The sequence below is a fragment of the Triticum urartu genome, chromosome 7 (genome assembly GCF_003073215.2).
Source record: "Triticum urartu cultivar G1812 chromosome 7, Tu2.1, whole genome shotgun sequence".
NCBI lineage: Eukaryota > Viridiplantae > Streptophyta > Magnoliopsida > Poales > Poaceae > Triticum > Triticum urartu.
This window is the reverse complement of record NC_053028.1, coordinates 91,619,601-91,647,110: the sequence shown is the minus strand read 5'-3', so window position 1 is coordinate 91,647,110 and position 27,510 is coordinate 91,619,601.

Genomic DNA, 27,510 nt, shown 5'->3' with positions numbered 1-27,510 from the left:
TTATATTTTCTGGACCGATGAGTCAATTGGAGACGAACCAATGGATTCAGAACATGGAGGATCACTTGGAGAATAACCCTATAGTTGGACATGATATGACCCAGCATGCTCTTCAGTGCTTTGAAAGAGGTGCTGCTACTTGGTGGAGGATATACCAAACCATCAATGGATGGCAAGGAGTAACCACTTGGAAAGAATTTAAGTTGACTCTGCCAAAGTCTCGGCTTGTGTCCCAGAAGTTGAAGCCTTATGGAAAGGATATGAAGAAACCTTGTGCATGCAAGATTTGTGGAGAAATAGGACACACCCATAAAGAACACAAGGATGAATGCCCTAATTGTGAAGGAAGTCACCCAGTTGAAGAATGCCCAACTAGGCAGATTACTTGTTTCTTGTGTGAAGGGACTATCCACTATCTTGCTCAGTGTCACATTTACCCCATGGTACAACGAACCATCCAGCAGAAGAAAGAAGTAATGAAAGGAGCCCTCATGGAAATTTTAGAAGAAACTGTGATGAAGGAAGAGGTGGAGGACACACCTAAAGAGGACTTGAGTAAACCCTGCACTAAGTCTTGCTATTCATGTGGAGACGAAGGACACATCTCCCAAAATTGTTTGAATGGGGATCTAGTAGAATTCCCGACAGAGGAAGTAGAATATGACCCACAGGAAATAGAAGCCCTGATTGGAATGGAAAAGTCTAGGAAGAGAAACCGATTGGAGCTCAGGAGGGACCTGAGTCATATCACCTGTTGCAGGTGCAAGGAGTCAGGGCACTACCTCAACAATTTCCCAAAAAGGAAACCTTGATACTTGTCAGAAGTAATATGTTTTAGTTGTAATGGAGCAGGGCACTTTGCCAGAGATTGTCCCAAAGAGAAGGAAACTTGTGCTAGATAGTTGAGTTCGCAACAAAAGAAATGGAGTAGTAGAAGTGAGAACATTTTATTTTATATCGAGGTGTTGAGTTGAGACATGTAATGGAAAAGCAAGAGATTGTAATCAATTGCGAGTGAATGAAGTTAACATCATTGGTACTGATATGGATTTTATGAGTTGTTACTCTATGAAGAAAGATTTTGATCATTTCTGAGGATATGAGAAATATGGTGTAGGGAAGATTTGTGCATTTTAAGGGTGGTAGTAACCTATAAGAACCGTTGACCCCTGGAAAAGATAAGGATACTCCACTGAGTGGATTTCGGACAAAATGAATACGAGTTTTGTCTCAATATGTGTGATACCCCAAGAGTGTGTGGGATGAAGTTGGAGACCGTCAGTTGTTTGGACCAAATGTGATCAAGGAGTCAGAAGAGAATGTTAAGTTGATTCGAGATAGACTGAAGGTAGCTCAGTCCAGACAGAAGAGTTATGCAGACTTAAAAATGCAAGGAGGTAGTCTATGAAATTGGAGACAGAGCATGTCTTCATGTGTTCCCTCTGCGAGGAGTTAAACGAATTGGAGTTAAGGGAAAGTTAGCCCCGAGATTTGTAGGACCATATCGAGTTTTGGAGCGTATGGGAGAAGTGGCCAACAAGTTGGAGTCACCCGAAGGACTGTCAGGAGTTCATGATGTGTTTCACATTTCCCTATTGAAGAAGTGCCATGCAGAGATGGCCAATATTCCCCTGTAAGGACGCTTGACCCTGGATAGGATAATGATGTTCCACGAAGTAGAGTATGGACTTCATAAGTATAAGTTTTTACCTTGGTATGTGGGATATCCCACGAGGATGAAGAGATGAAGTACTATTGGATATAAAGGAGGTATGATGTTGGTAATATGGAGCAATGGCAACCCCATGACAAGTCTTAGTACTCACATCTTGGTTGGGTGCCAATAGAAGGAAGGAAGACAGTACAATTGGATGGATTTAAGAATACTAGGAAGTTGGAATAATGATCAGTTGCCCGATGATAAGTTCAAGGACTACAAGTGATGAGATGGGCCATAACCCACAGGCCCAGGACCTGCCAAGAAGCAAGCACATTCTTGCTGAAGGAAAACCCTGAAAGAAGTTACGATTTTATCGACAGACGATCTTATAGGAGTTACGCAAAACCTGAGAGTTGTGAAGGAACGATAGATGGTTGTTTGGCTTGCAGAATCTATGGATTTATCCGAACTTGGTTCGTCGACAAGAGAAATTCTGCAATGCTTGTGAGGATGACCGAGTGTTAGAATGCGAGATTCGCTAAACTGTATAAAAGGTAATGATTTGGGTGCGGGATGGATTGATCACCATACCGACTTACTCTTATTATTCGCCTTGCTATATGGGATGGTAAATCTGAGTGACTTGCCTATAGTAGAGAGACGACGATCAAAACCCTGTTTAAACCTTAGAATGGTATAAGAAATTTTTCCCTTGTACACGGCAGTTGTTGCCAACCGTAGGTTATACGGTGAGGATCAACCAGACCCATTTCCTGCAGGAGAAACCATAAATTGTTGACCACCATGAGATATCGATAGTTGTTTAGTTTTGGCACCGGACCTATCAGCTATGAAGACCCAATCTCGGAATAACTTTACCAGGATGAAAGTATAGAAGAATTGAGGAAAAGGTTATGTCACTACCAGAAGCGCCCAGAGAAGGAATTATCCTTATGATCTGAGAAGACCGACACTGTCAAGAATAAGGATGGACTATATGAGTTTGATGGAACCGTAACCATGCTTCTAAGGGTGGTAGCACCCCAGACCCCGGAGACGATTGATGAAATTTTGAAGAGACCCCGAACCTAACCTATTTCTTTCTAGCCTCTCCGAATCTCGAGGACGAGATTCATTTTAAGGGTGGTAGGTTTGTAACATCCCAAAATTCTAAATTTTGGTATCTTATAATAAATAGATAGATTGGATGGATTGTTTGATTGATTGACTGAAAGTGAGTGAATTTGAAACTTTTGAAAGTTAAATGAGAGGGAATAAAAGGACTTTCCCAAACTTTCATTTTTGCATTTTATGATCTCCATGAATTCAAATTCTTTTCACCACAAAACCCTGGAGAGAAGATGACATGACTTCTTCCATTTATTTAAATAACAAGGGGTGTTGAAAATATTTGAATTTCATTTGGAAAATATTTCCAATTCTGAAACTTTATGCAACTCAATGATTTTCATGAGAGAAGATAAAATGACTTCTTCAAATTATATGAAATGTGAGTTGGGAGTTTCAAAGAATTAAATTCAAAGTTCTTTTGAATTTATTTTCAATTTGGAGTTATTTGAGTTTTACTCAAATTATTTTTCTCCAAAAATAAACTATATGGAAATTAGGGTAACATGATTCCTTACATTAGAAAATTGGAGAAAAATTAATTTGAAATCATTTTGGTATTTTAAAAATGATTTTTGTTGGATTTTAATAGACCAGTAGCACTCTTTGAATTATTAGAATTTCTGTGTATTTTAATTAATGCTAGGAAAATGTTCACCGTGTAGAAAATATTTTTCTGAAAATTTTGATATATTATATGCCTATATAATATTTTAGTTATTTTTGTTTTTATTATTTTTGTTCTCTGAAAAAAATGTTTATTAAAAAAAACCCTCCTCGCCGACTGGGCCGGCCCAGCTCCCAAGCCAGGCCACGGCCCAGCCCAGCCGCACCGCCTGCCTCCTCCCGAGCGGGAGACCCGCTCGGGCACGCGCCGCCGCCGTCCCATGGCCGGACTCCGCGCCGCCCTTGCCCCTTCCCCACGTCTCGCCTCTCCCCTCCTCCTATAAGGCCGCCGCCCGGACACCCCGTCTCTCCTCTTGCCACGCCTCGCCTCGCATCCCGCGCATCGCCGCCGCCGGCGAAGATCCGCCGTGACCGCCGCCGCTGCTGTCCCGCGCCTCCACCCCGCGCGCCGCACTCCGCCCCTCCGCCGCAGCCGCGCCTCGCCTAGCCCCTCGCCGCCCTGCGTAGCTGCTGCCTCCGCCGCCTGCGCCGCTGCCGCCGCCGCGCCGGAGCGCGCTGCCCTCGCCGGAGCTGCGCCGACTCGTCGGACTCGATCCACCGCCGAAATCCGCCGGTTTTCAATGAAAACCCAACCGGTATAAACCGCGAACCTCCCCGGTTTATTTTTTTTCGTTTTCGGTTTTATTCAGAAAGCCTAGGTCTGTTTTTTATTAGGTTTAGTTATAAAGCGAACGCTCGCTAGTTTAGGGTTTGTAGGAACGGTTTTCGTTCGTTAGCGTTCGGTTGATCATAACTTTTCAAATTGGCCCCTGTTCTTCAAACGATCACAACTTTTTACTCGTTAGTCCAAATTCAACGAAACCAACGCCCACATCTTTGTTATGATCCCCTCTATCCGTTAATCCAACTCAAACATGTTTTTGAAAATTTTAAAATTTGAATTAGATCAGATTTGAATTCAAACTTCGTTTGATCATAACTTGAGTTTCGTAGCTCCGGTTGAGTTGATTCTTTTTGCAAATCGAAGCTCTTGACCTAAACTTTCTGATAAGGCAAAATTCACATAATTTTGGTACTGATAGAAATTGTTTTATGATGCAAGAGTTATTTGCTTGGTTTTGAAGTTTTCCGAATCGTCTTCTTCGTTCTTTCTGATCTTTTGAGTGATTGCTTATTTGTGGTTACTATTGCTTGCTTACGATAGATTGACCGGAGTGTGACGAGTAGAGCTATCAAGAGTTTTGAGTGCGAATCATCTTCATCAACATTGCAGGCAAGTTCACACTTTGATCATACCTTTTCTACAACCCAGTTTTATTGCATTAGATCAATCCTCACACATTGCATGACTAGGATCTAATTAAATTGTGGGATGGGAAGTAGTTGAGGTAGTACCTATTACCTGTTTAATATCAAACCTTTGGGAGTTACTTCTACGTTTGCCATTATGCCATGCTATGCTAGTAGACGTGGATTGGGTGAGTGATATCCATGACAGATGTGAGTTTGTTAATTAATGGTTTATCTAAGGTGGCAACTTAAACACACATCTGGGTGGATTGAGGCACCTGGGTATTCCAGGACCTGCCTGTTTTCTTTTGGACCGCCACCCAGGCTCAAAGGGATCATGGGATCTTTCAAACTAGAAACTTCCGTGTGCAGCCACAAGCCATTATGGGCTCTAGCATAGTTGATTAAGTCGTGCGAACTCTTACAGGGTAGACTAGCAGATGTAGGGGAAAGTAGGTGTACCGATCTATCCATCGTAAGGTGCTAGCGCTTCTGAAAGACTGTGTCTCGGTCATCCGTTTCTCAAATGCCATGTAGTGCGAGAAATCCAACGGAGGAGATCGAGTCTTGTGGGGAAAAGTGCGCAAACCTCTGCAGAGTGTATAAACTAATCATGGTTAGCCGTGTCACCGGTTATGGACATCTTGAGTATCTAGTTCTTGGATTATCCTGTTGATCTCATCACGTTACTTTAAATGAATATTGTTGGGTTTAATGATGTTACTTAATTGGGATTGAGAATGCTGTCAACCATTCTCAATGTTCAACAACCACCATGATAGTTAAATAAAATTTATTCCTTTGCAGTAGGGAAAAATTGGCTTTTCACAAAAACATTATAACCATAGAGCTTTTCCACCAGCCATATATGCATGTAGTGATAGCCATTTTTCATCATTCTCTACGGTGTGAATTTGCCAGTACATTCAATGTACTGACCCTTTGTGGCTGCAACCTCTCATGTTGCAGGATTATCTTACGACGAGTAAGTGATACGTTAGTATTTACGTTACTTATACATGTTATTTACCTCTATTATAAATCCTTGAGTACTGTGTGTGTCAGCATACCGATCCAGGGATGACACTTAAGCACAGAGACTTGATCCATTCGGGTCGGGTCGCTACAAAAATAAACTATAACTCAGAATGGAATGAATTATATATGAAAAATTATCAGAAAAATTCAATCAATCCATCTGTGCCTTTTTCATGAATGAGAAACCAACTTATACCTACTGTATAAGTGAAAACATGATAATGGCATCTTAAGTGCTTAATGTGGAGCTTGCATATGAACCTTTGGTTCATATGGACTTCATCTAAATCGTTGCTAGGTGCATTAGGCTAAATCACAGCATATTGCCATGTCATGATCATGCATCATATTATTGCGTTGCATTGATTGTGTTCTTTCTCTGTTGCTGGTGTTTGACCCCTCTCAGTTGACGTGGTTCCGACGATGAGATCGATGACACCGATGAAGAGCTATTACTATCTTCAGAAGTGTCAGGCAAGAAAAACTCCCTTGTTCATTCCGATACAATCCCACTCTCTCGCTTCTGCTCTCTTTTACTGCATTAGGACAACAACGATTCAACTGTTATATGCTGCGGTGGTTGAACCCCTTTTCCTCTGCATGACCTGTCATTACCACAGTAAATAGATGAAACCCACTAGCATGAGTAGGAGTTGTTTGAGCCCTGATGTGCCTACTCATTCATGCTTGTTGTCATGCATGCTACTGCTTAGAGTTGAGTCAGTTCTGATTCATCGCGGATGAATCGAAATGTGGTGAACAAGTCTTACTGTTGAGAGCTAAGTGTGTGAACACGATTTGGTAAAGGTAGCGGTGAGAGTCCATGTAGGAGTACATGGTGGGTTGTCTCATTGAAACCATCATCAGGAACTGAGTTCTGTGTTTGTGATCCATGAACAGCTACTACCACATGTTGGGTCCTAAAATATGATCCCGCTCAACTTATTAACCCCCCGTCCTCTGTCCAGGAGTTGCAAGTAGTTTTTGGTGTTTGTAGTATGCTGGAGGCCGTGCGTAGCATTGACCAATGGGTGGGTTGTGATGCGGTAGGCACGTGGCACGGTGTACCAGGACGCCCGTTTGGTGCCCCGGGAACCCTGCACACATCGTTCGGGGCCGTAAGTGGAAACCTCGGTCGGACTCCCTTCGGATGGAACCTGAATAGGCGATAAACCTGGACTAGGGACATTGTGTGGTTAGCCAGGTCGTGTTCTACACCCACGTTGGCTTTCGCTTGAAGTCTGCCGAGCACATGTCGTGTGCAGACGCTAAGTGGTGGAAACATGTGTGAAGAAGTAGACCCCTGCAGGGTTATAAATGATCTATTCGAATAGCCGCGTCCACACCAAAGGACTTTTGGGTTGCCTATATAGTTCATAGACAAGTGAAAGTGGATACTCTAAAATGCGCAAGATAAGCGTGAGTGCTATGGATGGCCTTCTCATAGGGAGACGGGAGCGGATCCATACTGGTGTATTGATTGGTGAATATGTGGACTCGTGTGCACCACCTCAAAGAGTTACTTGCAGTCGTAGTTCATGATATCCACCGAGTCAAAGCTGGCTTGCTGTAGTTAAACTCCACCAGCCCTTTGTTGATACTGATGCATATGTAGCTATTTCTGATGTAAGTGTTGCTGGGTACATTTGTACTCACATTTGCTTAATTTATGTTTTTGTAGAGAGACTTCAGTCTCGCTAGTAGTTCCGCGTGGACTTCGACGTTTAGCTTGTTACCTCAGCTACGATCTTGTGCCCTCGACAGGGTCTGGTAGATAGTTAGGCTTGTCAGCCTTTTTCATTTGTAGTTGTCTATACTCAGACATGTTTATGCTTCCGCTTGTTGCTTGTATGCTCTGTATGTTGGGTCATGAGACCCATGCTTGTAATACTTGGAGCCTAAAGAATAAATACTTTGAACTGTAGAGTTTCGTTGTGATGCCATGTTGTATTTGCACATATCGAGCATATTGTGTGTATGTTTTGAAATGCTTGGTATGTGTGGGATCCGACAATCTAGGTGTTTATCCTTGGTAGTCCCTCTTACCGGGAAATGTCTCCTAGTGCTTCCACTGAGCCATGGTAGCTTGCTACTACTCCAGAAGACTTAGGCTGGCCGGCATGTGTCCTTCTTCGTTCCTATGTCTGTCCCTTTGGGGAAATGTCACGCGGTGTCTACCGGAGTCCTGTTAGCCTACTACAGCCCGGATTCTCCAGAGTCCTATTACCCCAGCTGCTATAGCCTAGATTCACTCGCTGATGACCGACACGTTCGTTGTTAGGTCATGTATGCCTGTCCATATAAGTTAGTGCCACTTTGGGTTTAGGACTAGTCATGTCGGCCCGGATTCTCTGTCATATGGATGCTAGCGACACTATCATATACGTGAGCCAAAAGGCGCAAACGGTCCCGGGCTAGGTAAGGTGGCACCCGTGGGAATACCGTGCGTGAGGCCGCAAAGTGATATGATGTGTTACATGCTAGATCGGTGTGACTTAGGATCGGGGTCATGACAGCAGCAAGTCCGCGGATTTCGAGAAAAATGCAAATGGGCTTTAAATTCTACCATTTATATAAACGGGTTGCATAGATGCTACATCATTGTTTCACCCAGCCCACCAAATGGACTAAAAAACAAATGGACTGGCTGACATGTGGGCCAGTAGGTCGAAGCCTAACAAGGAGTTGAATTTACATCCAACGGCCGACATTCTTCTTCAATCTCTCATCTTCTTCCCCCAGCGCTGCCAGGACCGCCTGCTCCAGCCTCCGGCGTCCAACGGCGTTGTCTTGCGCGCCTCAGCGAAATGCTACCCCGCCGACGGCCAGGCCATCCCTCCACTCCGCACCTCCTATTATTCTCTGCCGAGTGTAGGCCCACCCCGCACCTGAACCAGTCAAGTTTCCCACTCCTCTCCGTCTGTGACTCCACTGCCGCATCTTCCCAATCTCCGGGTCAATCCAGTCTGGGGCCTTGCCATCATCCATCGCTTCACTGCGCTCGGCGCGGCGTCGTCAACAAACGGGAGTCATCGGAAGAGGACTGTACTTGGAGAGCCTGACGACTGGGACCCATGAGGTCCATGGTCGCACGCAAGGAAAGTTCCTCCTTATTAAGCTGTTTCCTCCCCCTGACAGCTGGGACCCACCGGCTATATCTTCGCATAGAAGGAAGTGCCTCCTTGTTATGCGAAAAAAACTATTCCTCCCAATGATAGCTAGCACCCGGCAGATTTGGTGGCTGACTTGTGGGCCTACTAAGTAGACGTGTACGCAGGGCTTTGTCAACCGAATCAACAAATGATTCTAGCAGCTGGACCATTGGATGTTAATCCAACAGCCGTGCTCCTTCTTCAACCTATGTTCTTGCTCTTGTCTCCCATGGGCGGCAGTGCTCCCGCGCACCCGAACCAGTCAAGTTTCCCACTCTTCTCCACCTATGACTCCACTGCCGCGTCTTCCTCATCTCCGGGTCGTGCCAGTCTGGGGCCTCGCCATCGTCCATCGGCCTTGGTGCGCTCGGCACGGTGTGGCCAACGTGGTCAATAACCGAGAGTCATCGGAAGATGACTGTACGTGAGAGGCTGGCAGTGGGGACGCACCACGCCCATGAACGCATGCATGCAACTACATCCTTTTTACCCTGAAAAATAATGTTTTCTCCCCCTGACTGCTGGGACCCACCAGCTACATCTTCGCACGCAAGGAAGTGCGTCCATATTTACGTGCAAAAAATGATTCGCCCCCCTAAGTGTTGGGACCCACCAGTTACATCTTCGCACGCAAGGAAGTGCCTGACAGTCGGGACGCGCCAGGTCGAAGCGTACGTAGCATTGTCATTCAGGTCACGAATCTGTACGTACATACGATTGGTCTGTCTGCAGGTTGTAGCGATGAACCGTGGCCGTGTAAGGAAGGACACGTGTCGTAGTAGAGGTGCGCACGTGTCATAGTATAGGCGCGCACATAGCATGTACACATACATACAACGGCCATGTTGCAAGAAAGTAAATACAGCCACGTACGTACATACGGGCGGGGTCTCGAACGCCTACTCGCGCATACGTACGGCCAGGGCTCATGTACATGGCTAGGTCGGAACGGAGAAGTTGCGCCGTCGTCGTGTTCATGGGGAGGCAACCGGCTGGGTCGGAAAGGAATGCGTCGTCGTGTTCATCGGGAGCCAACCGGCTTGGATGAAACAACCGATGGAAACAAGGCATGGCGTACCGCAGAACAGAGGAAACGGCCTTGTGTTCGACCGGCCACGGTCGAAACGGGATCCTGTTCATTGGAAGGGGTCTGGCGTACCACAAAACGGAGGAAACGGACTTCTGTTGGACCTCCTATGGTCGAAATGGGGTCCTATTGACCGGGAGGGGTGTGGCGTACCACAAAATGGAGGAAACGAACTTGTGTTGGAGTGCTACGGTTGAAACAGGGATCCTATTCATCGAGAGGGGTGTGGCGTACCGCAAAACGGGACTCCACGGGATACTGTTCATCTCAACCGTTGACCTCCTCCAGCCTCCACCTACGTCTGTTCATCCACGGGCTCCTGTTCATCCAGCCTCCATCGGCTACTGTTCAACCAGCCCTCTCCATGGGGTCCTGTTCAACCACCCCTCCATGGGCTACTATTCATCCAGCCCTCCACCGGCTACTGTTCAACCAGCCCTCCACGGGGTCCTGTTCATCTAGCCCTCCACGAGATCATGTTCATCCACCGGCTCGATCGATCGGGGTACTGTTCATACAGCGGCAACGGCCTCTACTACCACGGGTTCCTGTTCATCCAACCCCCACCGGGAACTGTTCATCCAAACCCCCCAACAATGCTCACTATTCATTGCAGCATCGATCGATTTCAGTTAGCAGCAGTAGCGAAGGAATCACTCGGGTTCAGTTAACAGCAAGGGATCGATCGATCACTCGAGTTCAGTGTAACACGTAGCCTGAGTGCAATTTCTCGGGTTTAGTTAGAGCCCAACGCCTCGCTCAGGTTTAGTTAGAGCCCAACGCCTCGCACCCACGCACGTACGTGTACGAGAGAATCGTGCATCGCTCGGCCCCTGACCACTCACCGTAACCGGGAACTCCCTGATATTTTTGGCGCCCTCGCTTCTACCATGGTTTTTTCCATCATGGACGGCCCAAAGAATATCATGCAGCTGCGTCTCCGGCCCAACCAAGATGAAAAGCCAATTTTCTGTCATGATTTTTTGTCATAGAAGTAGGACCCCACCTCACCTATGATGATACCGGGTTTTCTCATAATTATCGTCATAGAAATGTCATAAGTATGACAAAAACAATTTTCGTTCGGCCCAAAATGTCACGGATGTGTCTTTTTTTGTAGTGGAATGAACTAGACCAAAATGCAATCAATTTCATGTATGAACTTTTGTTCTCTAGATTGTTATAACTAAAGTTGAACCATGTGAGTAGCTGAACATGTCTTTTGCTACAATGCTTAAATCAATATGTATGACTTATGTGAAGATTATATGATGCTATCCTGTGCTATATGATTTCTGTGATACTATTTTTCCTGAAATTTTACTTCATTTCATATTAAAATGCTTGTTGTAGATTTTTTGACAGAAACTGTCGTGGAATTGTCACGTCAGATGTCTTGGTGTGAGGACTTAGTCGTGGAGCCATCGCACTAGGTTAGCTTAAAGGGGTTAATGGGACAAAGGACACGGGAGTTTATATTGGTTCGGCCCCTTGTGGTGAAGGTAAAGGCCTAGTCCAGTTAGAGGTGGTATTGCTTAGGTTTCGATTACCAGAGAGGGATTACACTTCATCTGGTTCTCGATTTGTTGTCCGTCTCCCTAACTCGCCGCCGGGTCGTCCCTTTATATACTAAGGTTGACGCCCGCCGGCTTACAGAGTCTCGGATGGCTCATAAACGTGTCCGGCCCGGTGACTTAATTACAATTGCCTTATAATACAAGTCACATACATATGGCGTCTTATACCTACGGGCCTTATGCCGCCTTTGGGCCTTGGGCTCTTCATAAGTCATCCTCATGAACCGCCATCTTCGATTCCTTCATGGGCTTTATCTTGTGAGTCGCCAGAAGTATAACCCGGCCCCTCCTGGGCGGGTTAACTCAATAACTATATCCCCAACATTAGGCCCCAGGTTGATTTGAGCTTGTTCACATCAATCTTCAACACTTATAAAAATTCCTTATTCATTACCTTTGCGAAAACTTATAACTCGCAATGGCGTCATCCACTAAGATCATGGTAACCCGCCGTGACGTCACCTGCAATTAATTTTTACACAAAGCCAAAATCTTTAATATATCTCATTTTTAATGAATCTCCGAAAATCGAGGCGTCTGCACTGTCACATATTCGCTTTTGGCCTCCTCGATTCCCACGCTTGTCACTTATCCATTTGCCTTATAAATAGGGTCGGGGGTCTCTTTCACTTTCCCCTCCCGTGCCTCTTCGTCTTGTCTTCCACCTTGCGACGCCCTAGCACAAGAGCTCTACCGCTGCCGTTGACCTTCGCCTCTGCTCCGACAACAACCGCTGCATCAACCTGTTCGGACCAGATCTCATCCACGCAACTCTGCTGCCCAATAGCCCTGGTTAGTTTTTCTTCTTCCTCTCCTCATAGATCTGTTTAGGGTTTCAACGAAGTTCATCGAAGGTTGTCCTTGTTCTTGGCTGTAGGATTTTTGATTCACACTTGGTACTCCTCCTACACCGTAGCAATCATAGCAATCTCTTTTACTATTAGAATACCTCCTTCGTAGATGAAAATTGATCTGTACCCACAAACTGCTCGAGCACTGATACTTTTAGGTCTGAATATTTTTGTATTTAACTGCAGTGCACTAGATCTGAAATTATAGCATTAATCTGTGAAAATTGTTTTTCTGAATACTTCGTCATTTTGCTTCATCCGTGAATCTGCTCTTTCAATATTGGTATAGGCGGCTTAACTCAAAAAATAGTAACCCGCCAGGCATCATTAGTCCCCCTTTTAAGCCATCACTAGTTCCTTGCAACACTATAATGCCAAACTCTGGCTTAATACCTAGTCATGCTTCATTGTTATTTGTCCTTTAACCGTAAACCGGCTTAATCATGTGACCTTAAACCGGCAAAATCATTGTTCAGAAATGTCTAAGGCATATACTTCTTGCAATTGGGTCAAATCCCGGATTACCGAGGAAGATCTGAACAATCATGTTTCCACTGGCGCCCTAGCCAAAAAGGAGTATATCCATTAGAGAACTATGAAGTCCTTTCTCAACCCAAAAATGGAGAAGTAATTGTTTTTACTCATCACTTGGATCGAGGGTTCAGCCCTCCCGGGTCAATTTTTTTCGTGATGTGCTTCATTTCCTCCAACTGCACCCTCAAGACATCGGACCCAACTCCATATCTAACCTTTGCAATTTTCAAGTATTTTGTGAATCCTATCTTCAAGAGGAACCCACGGTTGATCTATTCAGGGAATTCTATTATTTAAACCGCTAAACTGAATTTGTTGATGGGCCATGCCAAGAACTTGGTGGATTCATTATTCAGAAGAGGAAAGATGTCGGTTTTCCTCATGCCAAGCTGCATAGCCACCCAAAAGATTAGAACCAGACGTGGTTCTATGTTAGAGACACATCCCCAGCTGGTGAGAATCCTCTGTCGGGTTACCGTGAAGACCGGCTTAACAACAACCATCCACTTCCCCAACGTCTTGATGCAAAGGAACGGGCCAAGTATGCACCTGCCTTCTCAAAACATAGAGCCTTTATGGCCAACGGCTTAACTGGAGTCGATTTTTTTGTGTTGGTTGTCTTGGAGTATCTTGCCATTAAGCTGTTGCCCCAGCTTAATGTGTGAATATACTAGTGATGTTAAAGATCCTCAGCGCCACTATGATATTTAGTTATCCGAGGCAGAAATTACTAACGCCACCAAAAAGTTGTTGAATGAACCTGTAAAGGAGTGCAGCAAAACTGGACTTAGTCCCTTCTGCACTGTCAACCAACCACCATCCATAAGAATTGCCCAACTCCTACTTAATCCACATCTTAATATCCTCTTATAATCTTTCCAATTTTTAACAGGCTGACGATCCATTTTGGAAGAGGAAACCGCAGGATAAGCCGGCCAAAGCACCTCGTGTCAAGCACAAGGTCAACAAGAAGCTTACCAAAAAGAAAACCGCCGAGTCTATCGAGTTAAACATTGATGACGACAATGATAATCATGAGTCAGAGGTAGAACTTGATTCACTTGGATCCTTTTTCATACATCTCATTGACAATAATTGTTATCAGGACGACGCAAAGGCTAGCCGGGAAGCTAACGCTGAGATAATTATTCTTTCCTCCGGCTCAGAACCTCTGCCAACACAGAAAACCCGTCAAGCAAGCCCAAAAGTAAGATTTCTCACCCTCTAGCTCACGTGGATCCAAACTTTCTTTTGAAGAAACAGCAACATGAAGCTCGCCGCACAACTCAGCATAGCAGCAACATGATCACGTCCTCCGGCTTACCAAACACTCCACCTCGCAAAAGGCCGTCCAGACATCTTACACATTTCTGACATACTTTACCCCAAGGCGGGTTATTTTCAACAACCTCTTAACCCGTCTGATTCAAACTGTCAAGGGACTTCTCATTCCTCTTCTGGCGAGTCAACAGGAACACAAATTCCGGCTTTCAAGACTGTATCTGGGTAAAACTATTTTCAACTATTCCAATTGTCGTGCTTGATCATCACCTTGACTTCTTTTTATTTCTTGTTTTTCAGGGGCCAAGTTAAACCCAGTAAGAAGTCCAGGCTCAATAAGCCGATTAATGACTCCAATCCGTCTGAGCCGTAAAAACAACAACCAGAACTTTCTCACACAACTGCTGACCGTATTGTTGATGATTTGTCACCACAAGACCAGAATGTTGATATTGATCCAATGAATGCTAACCCGTCTGGCACCAATCTGCCAAGTCCTATCAGAACAACCAGTCCTGTTAAGCCAGCGGAGGAAAAGGATAATGATGTCACCATTACTGGTCATGGTTTCACAACCCCGGGTCGACCTATTGTCTTATCGAGGCACAACGCGAGAGAAGAAAATTCTGCTGAAGATAAAGGCAAGTGGAAAGTTGACTTGGAGAGTTACACTCATTTCAGAGCCCAAGACCTCCATTCTGGCTATCTAAATCGTCTGTATACCAGCCGTGACTTTGAGGCCCGCCTAGTTAACTTGATGAAGGAATGCTATGAGGTAAAAATTGCAATCCCTTTCATATAAATATATTTCCCTTAGCCTCCATGTTTATTGGACATGACATAATAGAATGTGCTGTAAACTTTGATAGTTTCATAGATGCAAACCAGTAGCCCCCAAGGGCCGGTTTGTATTTTGAATATGAACCAGGACTTAGTACGGCATATGTAGCCCCCAAGGGCCCGCTTAACAATTATGTTAAGTCGGGACTTATTTTGTAGGAATTGCATAACTCTGTTCATAGTCTTCACAAGCCAGATTATTACCCCTTGTCCGGGTCAACCAATATGCTTATCTTTTGACAAGAGCAGTATGCATTAGCCCCCAAGTGCTAAGGATAATACTTGTATTGTGCTTGGGACTTCACAATATTTGAAGAAGTGATATACATTAGCCCCCAAGTGACAAATATAATACTTGTATTATGGTTGGGACTTTGTATAAATTCATTGCCATCTCACCAATTGTTTGTCGCTTGCAGTTTGAGCTGAACAGTAAAGAATCCCAGATTGCTGACCTATGAGAAAATATCAAGTCTCAACAAGCAGAAACCTCCGAAGCCAAGGATGAAGTGACCAGTGCTTTAACAGCGATGGAAAAGTTGAAGGAAAGCTTGAAAGCTAAAGAAAAAGGTTGGGATACAGAAAGGTCGGCCCTGCTAAAAAGAGTTGAGGATGTTGAAGCTGCGCTTAAGCCGGTAACTGAGGAGTTATCCGGCCTAAAACAGTAGATTAATATTATGTCAACAGCCATCTTTGGTAAGAACATGTCCCCCTTGTACTGTATGAATCAGATTAGAAATGTCTATGGGCTTACCCATAACTTTACTGACACAGGTTCTCAGAGTGCTAAGTTGGGCTCAGATATGCGCATCCGGCTTAAAGCGGTCTATGCTACCTCTTGAGCACTGCGTTGGATTTCCTTGATGAGGAAAGGATGATGCAGAAAAGTAGCGTAAGTATTTCCCTCAGTTTTTGAGAACCAAGGTATCAATCCAGTAGGAGGTTGCGCGCACGTCCCCTAGTACCTGCACAAAGCGATAAGGGGTTGTCAATCCCTTCACGGCCACTTACGAGAGTGAGATCTGATAGATATGATAAGATAATATTTTTGGCATTTTTATGATAAAGATTAAAAGTAAAATAAAAGCAAAGGAAATAACAAAGTATTGGAAGATTAATATGATGAAGATAGACCCGGGGGCCATAGGTTTCACTAGTGGCTTCTCTCAAGAGCATAAGTATTTTACGATGGGTGAACGAATTAGTGTTGAGCAATTGACAGAATTGAGCATAGTTATGAGAATATCTAGGTATGATCATGTATATAGGCATCACGTCCAAGACAAGTAGACCGACTCCTTCCTGCATCTACTACTATTACTCCACTAATCGACCACTATCCAGCATGCATCTAGAGTATTAAGTTCATGGAAACAGAGTAATGCCTTAAGCAAGATGACATGATGTAGAGGGATAAATTCATGCAATATGATAAAAAACCCCATCTTGTTATCCTCGATGGCAAAAATACAATACGTGCCTTGCTGCCCCTACTGTCACTGGGAAAGGACACCGCAAGATTGAACCCAAAGCAAAGAACTTATCCCATTGCAAGAAAGATCAATCTAGTAGGCCAAACCAAACTAATAATTCGAAGAGACTTGCAAAGATAACCAATCATACATAAAAGAATTCAGAGAAGATTCAAATATAGTTCATAGATAATCTTGATCATAAATCCACAATTCATCGACCTCAACAAACACACCGCAAAAAGAAGATTACATCGAATAGATCTCCACAAGTGTAACACCCCGGATGTAACATTCCCAATTTGTACTCCAACTCCTGCCGTTTCCGGCGTTAAGTTAATTTTTTATCTCGGGTTTGGGTTTTTGTCTCTGTTTATTGTTGTCGTTGTCATGCATCTCATATCATGTCTTCATGTGCATTGCATTTGCATACGTGTTTGTCTCATGCATTCGAGCATTTTCCCCGTTGTCCATTTTGCATTCCGGCGTTTCGTTCTCCTCCGGTGGTCATTTCTAGCTTTCTTTCATGTGTGGGGATTAAACATTTCCAGATTGGACCGAGACTTGCCAAGCGGCCTTGGTTTACTACTGGTAGACCGCCTGTCAAGTTTCGTATCATTTGGACTTCGTTTGATACTCCAACGGTTAACCGAGGGACCGAAAAGGCCTCGTGTGTGTTGCAGCCCAACACCCCTCCAATTTGGCCCAAAACCCACCTAAGTCTTCTCCATCATCTAGAGCGTTCGATCACGATCGCGTGGCCGAAAACCGCACCTCATTTGGACTCTCCTAGCTCCCTCTATGCCTATTTAAAGAACCCTTCCCCGAAATCCGGATATCCCCCTCTCCGAAACCCTAGATCTCAGCACCGCGCGCCGCCGGACAAAGATCCTACCGACGAACATGTCTGGACGCTCCGCCGCCGCCGCCCCGGGCCAATAGGCGCCTGCCACGTGGCATCTCCGCCGCCAGCCGCCGCCGCGGCCCGGCGAGCCCGCAGCGGGCCCGCCAGGCCCATCGCCGCCCGCGCCTCCCCGCGCTCCCCGCCGACCCCGGCACTGCCCGCCTCCTCTCGCCGGCGCCGCCCCGCCGCCCGACGCCGCCGCTTCCCTCTGCGCCGCCGCCCGAGCTGCTCGCCCGCCGCCGCGCCTCCTCGCCATCTCCGCCGCCGAGCCGCTCGCCGCCCCGGCCGCCCGACGCCACCGCCGCGCCGCCTCGCCCGTCCTCCGACCGCCGCGCCGCCTCCCCGCCTCGTCTCCGGCCAGATCCGGCCGCCAGAGCGCCGGGTCCGGACCTCGCCCTCGTCGGCCGCCGTCCTCGTCCCCGCCGGCTCTAGTGCGCACGCCGCGCCTCGGATTCCATGCAACCTTAGATCTGAGGAGGTTGTTGTTTTTTTCCTAAGTCCTGAAATTGCAGATCCAAGTGCTTATGTTCGTGGCTCCATAACTTTGCATCCATAGCTCCGATTCATGCATATAGTATATCAAAATGTTCATCTCAGAGAGTACATCTTTTCATTCCATTGCATCATTTTCATTTGAGTTCATCTTGATGCCCGAAATACTGTTAGAAGAGGCTACTTGAGATAGTTGTTAGATCTGCTACTCCGTTTAGATTTTTGTCATTTTTGCCATGATTAATGTGTGCATGATATGCCCTGTTGCTCTACATGTGTTTTGTTTTGGGTTTTGTCATCTTTCCAGAGGTGCAACCCATGTATTTTTGTGATGTGTGTGCTGACTTGTGCAAGCTTGCAAAGTGGTGCACTTGCTAATTCTGTTTTCAGGGACTTAGTAATTTCACTAAGTCCTGGAGCTGTTTATCTCATGATGCCATATGTTCATGTTGTTTCCTAGTGATCCGTGCCTCTTTTGAGGATGATCAGTAAGGATGTTTTGTTAATCTTGTAGTGCTCTATCCATACATGTCTTTGTTTGCAATTATGTTGCACCCTAGCTTGAGTCAATCGAGCTCTACTTTTGCTACTTTGTGAATCTGGGCAGATTGTCAACTTGTTTGCAATTTTGCCGATGATGTTGTAGTTGATCCGTGCAGGCTATGCTATTGTTCTTTCCATGTCTAGCTTGCATTTTGTGCCTTCTTGATGGGTGTATGCTTATATTTCCATGAATTGCACCGTAGTGGGTGCATCGAGCTCGTGAACATGCCTACTTGAGTTATATTTCAGCATGTGCCAGTTTTCACTAAGTCTGAAAACTGATTATGTTTTTGCTATGTTCACGTGCTTGCAATTGTATTTTCTGATCCCTTTTGGCTCAAGGTCACTAAGGGACTTTTGTTAAGATCTTTGAGTAGCTCCATGGCATGCTTTACTTTGCAACGATCAGGTCCTGTAGCATGTAGTTTTGTTGCTCCGAAGTGGGCTATCTGATCTGAATTTCCAAACAAGTGTTAATTTCACTAAGTCTGAGATCTGTTTTCCATATGCAGTTTTGCCATGCTTGTTTGGACCTGTTAATGGATGAATTGGCCGTAGCTCAGTGCTAGATTTTTGTTAAGCATCTTGAATGCATCCCTGCCATGTTTTTTGTTGTCATGTTTGGGTGCTGTAGCATGTTCATCTCATTGCATTTAGATGGCTACTTGCTGTAAATCGCAGACCGGTTCCATATTTGAATCGCTTGCCATTTCCAAACCGTAACTCCGATTCCGGCGTTCTTTATATCGTTTTCAAGCGATTTCATCTCATCTTTCCAGTGGCACACTTGTATTTCCATGTTGAGACTAGGTTCTTGCATTTCCTGTCTTATCTTGCATTTTACATCTCGCATCGCATCCCGCATAGCATATCATCGTTGCATCATCTTGTTTGATCCTTGCACGTGGTTGATTGTATCCTTGTTGCTTGTTTGTATTGTTTGGGTAGAGCCGAGAGACGAGTTTGCTAACGAGGAGCCCGTTGAGTTTGCTTTCGAGGATCCAGTCAACTCTGACAACTATGCAGGCAAGATGATCATACCCTCGAAATCACTACTATCTTTGCTATGCTAGTTTGCTCGCTCTTTTGCTATGCCAACGCTACGATGCCTACCACTTGCTTGCAAGCCTCCCAAATTGCCATGTCAAACCTCTAACCCACCATGTCCTAGCAAACCGTTGATTGGCTATGTTACCGCTTTGCTCAGCCCCTCTTATAGCGTTGCTAGTTGCAGGTGAAGATTGGGGGCCGTTCCTTGTTGGAACATTTATTTACTTGTTGGGATATCATTATATTGCCATGTTATCTTAATGCATCTATATACTTGGTAAAGGGTGGAAGGCTCGGCCTCTCGCCTAGTGTTTTGTTGCACTCTTGCCGCCCTAGTTTCCGTCATATCGGTGTTATGTTCCCGGATTTTGCGTTCCTTACGCGGTTGGGTTATAATGGGAACCCCTTGATATTTTTCCTTGATTAAAGCTTTTCTAGCAATGCCCAACCTTGGTTTTACCATTTGCCACCTAGCCTTTTCTTTCCCTTGGGTTCTGCAGACTCAAGGGTCATCTTATTTAAACCCCCCCGAGCCAGTGCTCCTCTGAGTGTTGGTCCAACCTAGAGCCCCTTGCAGTGCCACCTCGGGGAAACTCGAGGGCTGGTTTTAGTTGTACGGATTGCTTATCTAAGTGTGCCTTGAGAAAGAGATATGTGCAGCTCCTATCGGGATTTGTCGGCACATTCGGGCGGTGTTGCTGGTCTTGTTTTAACCTGTCCAAGTGTCTTGAATTACCGAGATACCGAGTCTGATCGGAACGTCTTGGGAGGAGGTCTATTCCTTCGTTGACCGTGAGAGCTTGTCATGGGCTAAGTTGGGACTCCCCTGCAGGGATTTGAACTTTCAAAAGCTGTGCCCGCGGTTATGGGCAGATGGGAATTTGTTAATGTCCCGTTGTAGATAACTTGAACCTTAACTTAATTAAAATGAATCAACCGAGTGTGTTACCGTGATGGCCTCTTCTCGGCGGAGTCCGGGAAGTGGACACGGTGTTGGAGTAATGTTTGCGCAGGTTGCTCTCTAGTTTCTTGCTCGCGCTCTGCCTCCTCTTCTCGCTCTCTTTTGCGTATAAGTTAGCCACCATACTTTCTAGTCGCTTGCTGCAACTCCACATATTTACCTTGCCTTACCTATAAGCTTAAATAGTCTTGATCGCGAGGGTGTGAGATTGCTGAGTCCCTGTGGCTCACAGATTACTATTACAGCAGATGCAGGGCCTGATGATTCCGCTCCAGGAGACGTGTATGAGCTCAAGTGGGAGTTCGACGAAGACCCTCAACGTTACTATGTTTCCTTTCCCGATGATCAGTAGTGGTGCCCAGTTGGGGGTGATTGGGACCGTGTCGCATGTTGGGTTATCTTTTATTTTGGCGCCATAGTCGGGCCATGAGTGTTTGGCTGATGTAATGTTATTTATGTACTTGATTGACGTGGCGAGTGTAAGCCAACTATGTTATCTCCCCTTTTATTATCATGTTACATGGGATGTTGTGAAGATTGCCTAACTTGCGACATATGCCTTTAATGCGATTATGCCTCTAAGTCGTGCCCCGACACGTGGGAGATATAGTCGCATCGAGGGTGTGACAAGTTGGTATCAGAGCCATCCCCGACCTTAGGAGCCCCATTGCTTGATCGTTTTTAGTGGCCGAGTTGTGTCTAGAAAAATGTTTTGAGTCTTTTAGGAATTATATATCGGAGAGTTTAGAAATTCTTTTTAATTCCCAGTCTCCTCATCGCTTTGGTAAGGCATCCTGACGTAGAGTTTTGACTCTTCTCTTCTCAAATTTCACTAAAAAAATTTTAGGATCACGCGGGTATCTTGGAATCGTTCCGATGGATTTATGATGAGAACATTGTCTTGGTGCCTCCTGTCATGGGTTTAATGGAAGTATCCCGGGGAGTTGAGCCCTGAGGTGTTGTCATCATAATTTTATCGTTGCAGTTCTGGAATACCTGAGTTTAGTATGCCGACATCGAAAATCTCTTTTATGCAGTTCGTTGGTGAGATAACCTCGACGCCACCCAGTACTGGGGCGGGAGTTCGGGAGTATCGCCATAACTTGTATAACAGATGCTTTTCGAAGGTTGAGGTAGATGGCTTCCGAAGGTTTCTTGGTTATGTGTTGAAGGATGGATACAACTGGATGTAGGATTTGCTAGTTTGGGTGAGATATTATGCTTCCCCTGTATCCCCATCACCTGATTGCATAACTGGAAAGGTTCGGGAGTTTCATAGGTGGGAATTCTAGTAGCTCTAGTTCTTCTTCCACGGATATTGGTTTGAGATGGGGATTTCTTACCGATTATTCGTTCTTGATCCGTACCTTGTTGATTTATTTCTCTACCTTAATTCTGTGTGGCTTCTCAATTTATGGATATGTGACCATTTCAAGAGGAATGCATTCGTTCATTTTGTTCAAATGTGAATACTATATGTTGCAATTTTCATTCCGTTGGATTCAGCTTCAATATTTATCTGTCTATGTGCTAATGGTGGTCAACCTCTTCAGGATGGATCCTCCAACGCGCACGACTCCGAATCCTAATCCTCCACCACCTCCACCTCCTCCGGAGGCATGGCAAGCTGTGATGGCCGCAACCAATGCAAACACACAATTGATCATGCAAATTCTCCAAGAGCGCAATCAAGGCAACCAAGGGAATCAAGGCAGCAATCAGAGTCACTTTGCTTCACTCAACCAGTTCCTTGCTAACGGGCCAAAGACTTTCAGCAATTGTGTTGAGGCAACCGATGCTGACGATTGGCTTGTGGATCTGTGCAAGCATTTCGAGTGCAGTAACGTCAGGCCTGAGGACTTTGTTAAGTTCGCTTACTTCCAACTCAAAGATCAAGCTGCAGAATGGTTCTAGCAGTACAGGGACTCCAGAGGTGGACGTGTTATCACTTGGGATGATTTCCGTCGAGATTTCCGAGCTCATCATATTCCTCAAAGCCTGGTTGAAAGCAAGCGTGAGGAATTCTGCAATCTGAAGCAAGGCTCTTTATCTGTCTATGACTACAACAAGTTGTTCCAGAAGCTCGCCCACTTTGCCAAGCAGGACGTCCCTGATGAGAAGAGCATGATATACTAGTTCAGGGGTGGTCTCAGAGAAGAAATTCAGCTAGCTCTTGTTCTCTTTGAGCCCTTGAGATACGATGAGTTCTACAACATGGCACTCAAGCAAGAGGCTGCTCAGTTGAGGTGTGATGCTTCCAAGAAGCGAGCCAGAGATGTTACTCCTTCTTCCTCCACTCAAGTGGCCAAGCAGTAGAAGTATTAGCTTCCTCCTCCTCCGTTCCGTCAGCCGTATCAGCAGAAGAGCAAAGGTGGTAGTGGTTCTTCCCACCCACCCAACCCTGGCTTTCAGAACAAGACTTCGTCTCAAGCTCCAAGATCGAGTGCTCCGTACCACCGTCCGCTTTCAGAGGTCACGTGCAACAACTGCCAATAGAAGGGTCACTATGCCAACAAGTGTTTCAACCAGAGGCGTCTTCCTCCTCCTCCTCCTGTCAGATCGGCAAGTACAGCTGTGGTCAAGCATAACCCCAAGTACGCCAAGGTCAATTTGATGAATGCACCCCAGGCAGAGGACTCGTCAGATGAGATCATGGGTAGCCTTCCTGTTAATGATATTCCAGCAAGAATTCTTTTTGCCACTAGTGCATCGCATTGTTTCATCTCGAGACCTTTTGCATCTAAGCAAGATTTTTTTACTCAAGTGTTACTGAAACCGTTGGCCATTATCTCTCCAGCCCGTCAAATGACATCTCGAGTATGCGTTCCGGATGTTACAATCACTTTGGGTGACTATAAGTTCTTGTCCTCTCCAAATGTTCTTGGTGACTCAGATATTGATCTTATTCTCGGGATGGATTGGCTTTCTAAGCACAAGGCTCAGCTTGATTGTGCAGCCAGGCAGATTCAATTGACTCATTCGTCTGAGGATGTAATTGTCTTTGCCGCTCGGGATAATACCATCCGTCTGTTTTCTCTCAATGAAAGGGGTGAATTGGATGCTATCTCTCAGATTCCAGTCGTTTGTGAATACCAAGACGTCTTTCCAGAAGAGCTTCCAGGAATGCCTCCGCACCGGCCAGTTGAATTCGTTATTGATCTTGAGCCTGGTACGGAACCTGTGTGCAAGCGTCCTTACAAGCTCGGACCTGAAGAGTTGAAGGAGCTGAAGAAGCAACTCGATATTCAAGAGAAAATGGGTCTCATCTGGCCTAGTTCTTCTCCGTGGGGTTGTGGTGTTCTTTTTGTGAAGAAGATGGATGGAACGGACCGACTTTGTGTTGATTACCGTCCAGTGAACAAGAAGACCATCAAGAACAAATACCCACTTCCCAACATCAATGAGCTGTTCGAACAACTCAAAGGTGCCCAAGTATTCTCCAAGCTTGATCTCCGTATGGGTTATCATCAGATTCGAATCCGTGAGCAAGATATTCCCAAGACGGCTTTTAGGACAAGATTTGGTTCATATGAATACACTGTCATGTCTTTTGGCCTCGTCAACGCTCCTCCGGCGTTCTCTCGCATGATGAACTTCATCTTCAATACCTACACCAATGACTTCGTTTTGGTCTATCTCGACGACATTCTGGATTTCTCCAAGAACAAGGAAGATCATGCCAAGCACTTGCGTTTGGTTCTTGATAAGCTAAGGGAACATCAGTTCTACGCCAAGTTCTCCAAGTGTGAATTTTGGCTCGATGAGGTTCTTTATCTTGGTCATATCATCTCTGCCAAGGGCATTGCCATGAATCCTGAGAAGGTGTCTGCAATTGTGAATTGGGAACCTCCTCAGAACGTGAAGCAACTCCGTAGCTTCCTCGGTCTCGCAAGCTATTGCCGAAGATTCGTTGAAAACTTTTCTAAGATCGCGAAGCCCCTCTCTAATCTTCTCCAGAAGCACATCAAGTACGTTTGGTCTCCGGAGTGTGACATTGCTTTCAGCACTTTGAAAGAGAAATTGATCACTACTCCAGTTCTCATTCCGCCAGATGAATCCAAGCCGTACGAGGTCTTTTGTGATGCCTCTCTCCATGGTCTTGGCGCAGTATTGATGCAAGAGAAGAAAGTTGTTGCTTATACCTCTCGCCAGTTGAAGCCTAATGAGAAGAACTACCCCACTCATGATCTTGAGTTGGCGGCAGTTGTGCATGCTCTTTTGACTTGGAGACATCTTCTATTGGGAGGAAAAGTGGACATTTTCACTGATCACAAGAGTCTCAAGTACATCTTCACTCAGCCTAATCTCAACCTCAGGCAAACTCGATGGGTCGAAATGATTCAAGAGTATAATCTGAGTATTGAGTATACTCCAGGCAAGGCCAATGTGATTGCTGACGCTTTGAGCAGGAAAGCTTACTGCAACAGTCTGATTCTCAAGCCTTATCAACCCGAGCTTTGTGAAGCTTTCCACAAACTTAATCTGCAAGTTGTTCCTCAAGGTTTCCTCACCAACCTGCAAGTCTCTCCTACCTTAGAAGACCAGATTCGCCAAGCCCAGCTTCTTGATGCTATGGTGAAAAAGGTGAAGTTTGGGATTGCCAAGAGCCAGTCCAAGTACAAGTACTACCGCCTTGATGACAAGGACACTCTTTTCTTCGAGGATCGTATTGTTGTACCCAAAGGTGACCTTCGTATAGTGATCATGAACGAGGCTCACAATTCTCTCCTCTCCATCCACCCTGGGAGCACGAAGATGTATCAGGACCTCAAGCAAGCTTATTGGTGGACTCGAATGAAGTGCGAAATTGCTCAATTCGTGAATGAATGTGATGTCTGCAGAAGAGTGAAGGCAGAACACCAAAGGCCAGCTGGTCTCCTCCAACCTCTTGCCATTCCAGAATGGAAGTTTGACCACATTGAAATGGACTTCGTGACTGGGTTTCCAAAGTCCAAGCGTGGCAATGATGCTATATTCGTTGTCATCGACAAACTCACCAAAGTGGCTCACTTTCTGCCTATCAAAGAGTCGATCACTGCAGCTCGATTGGCGGAACTCTATACCTCTCGGATTGTCTCTCTGCACGGTATTCCACAAGTGATCTCTTCAGACCGTGGCAGCATCTTTACCTTGAAGTTTTGGGATTCTTTTCAGAAGGCCATGGGCACCAACATCCGCTTCAGCACAGCTTTCCATCCTCAAACTAGCGTGTCAACCAGATTCTTGAAGATATGCTCAGGGCTTGTGTGATCTCCTTCGGCATGAAATGGGAGGATTGTCTTCCTTATGCTGAATTCTCCTACAACAACAGTTTTCAAGCAAGTTTGGGCAAGGCCCCATTTGAAATTCTGTATGGCAGGAAGTGCCGTACCCCTCTCAACTGGTCTGAAACCGGTGAACGTCAGCTTTTGGGTAATGACTTAATCACAGAGGCAGAGGAAATGTGCAAAGTCATTCGTGATAACCTCAAAGCAGCCCAATCCCGCCAGAAGAGCTACTATGACAGTAAGCACCGTGATTTGGCTTTCGAGATCGGAGATCATGTGTACCTCCGTGTATCTCCTATGAAAGGTACTCGTTGCTTCGGTATCAAAGGGAAGCTTGCCCCCAGATACGTGGGACCTTTCAAGATTGTCAGCAAGAGAGGCAACCTCGCCTATCAACTCGAGCTTCCCAAACTTTGCAAATGTTCCTGACGTGTTCCATGTCTCTCAGCATCGAAAGTACTTCAAGACTCCTGACCACACCGTCAACTTCGAGGACATTGAGCTCCAAGAAGATCTCTCTTATCGTGAGCACCCAGTTGCTATTCTTGAAGAGACTGAACGCAAGACTCGCAACAAGTCAATCAAATTTCTCAAAGTCAAGTGGTCACATCATTCCGACCGTGAAGCTACCTGGGAACGCGAGGATCACCTCCGTTCTGAGTACCCGACGTTCTTTCAGTCCTAGATCTCGGGACGAGATCCTTTCGTAGTGGTGGAGTGTTGTAACACCCCGGATGTAACTTTCCCAATTTGTACTCCAACTCTTGTCGTTTTCGGCGTTAAGTTAATTTATTATCTCGGGTTCGGGTTTTTGTCTGCGTGTGTTGTTGTCGTTGTCATGCATCTCATATCATGTCTTCATGTGCATTGCATTTGCATACGTGTTCGTCTCATGCATTCGAGCATTTTCCCCGTTGTCCATTTTGCATTTCGGCGTTTCGTTCTCCTCCGGTGGTCATTTCTAGCTTTCTTTCGTGTGTGGGGATTAAACATTTCGGGATTGGACCGACACTTGCCAACCGGCCTTGGTTTACTACAGGTAGACCGCCTATCAAGTTTCGTATCATTTGGACTTCGTTTGATACTCCAACGGTTAACCGAGGGACCGAAAAGGTCTCGTGTGTGTTGCAGCCCAACACCCCTCCAATTTGGCCCAAAACCCACCTAAGTCTTCTCCATCATCTAGAGCGTTCGATCACGATCGCGTGGCCGAAAACCGCACCTCATTTGGACTCTCCTAGATCCCTCTATGCCTATTTAAAGAACCCTTCCCCGAAATCCAGATATCCCCCTCTCCGAAACCCTAGATCTCAGCACCGCGCGCCGCCGGACAAAGATCCTGCCGACGGACATGTCCGGACGCTCCGCTGCCGCCGCCCCGGGCCAATAGGCGCCCGCCACATGGCATCTCCGCCGCCAGCCGCCGCCGCGGCCCGGCGAGCCCGCAGCGGGCCCGCCCGGCCCATCGCCGCCCGCGCCTCCCCGCGCTCCCCGCCGACCCCGGCACCGCCCGCCTCCTCTCGCCAGAGCCGCCCCGCCGCCCGACGCCGCCGCTTCCCTCCGCGCCGCCGCCCGAGCTGCTCGCCCGCCGCCGCGCCTCCTCGCCATCTCCGCCGCCGAGCCGCTCGCCGCCCCGGCCGCCTGACGCCACCGCCGTGCCCGTCCTCCGGCCGCCGCGCCGCCTCCCCGCCTCGTCTCCGGCCAGATCCGGCCGCCGGAGCGCCGGGTCCGGACCTCGCCCTTGCCGGCCGCCGTC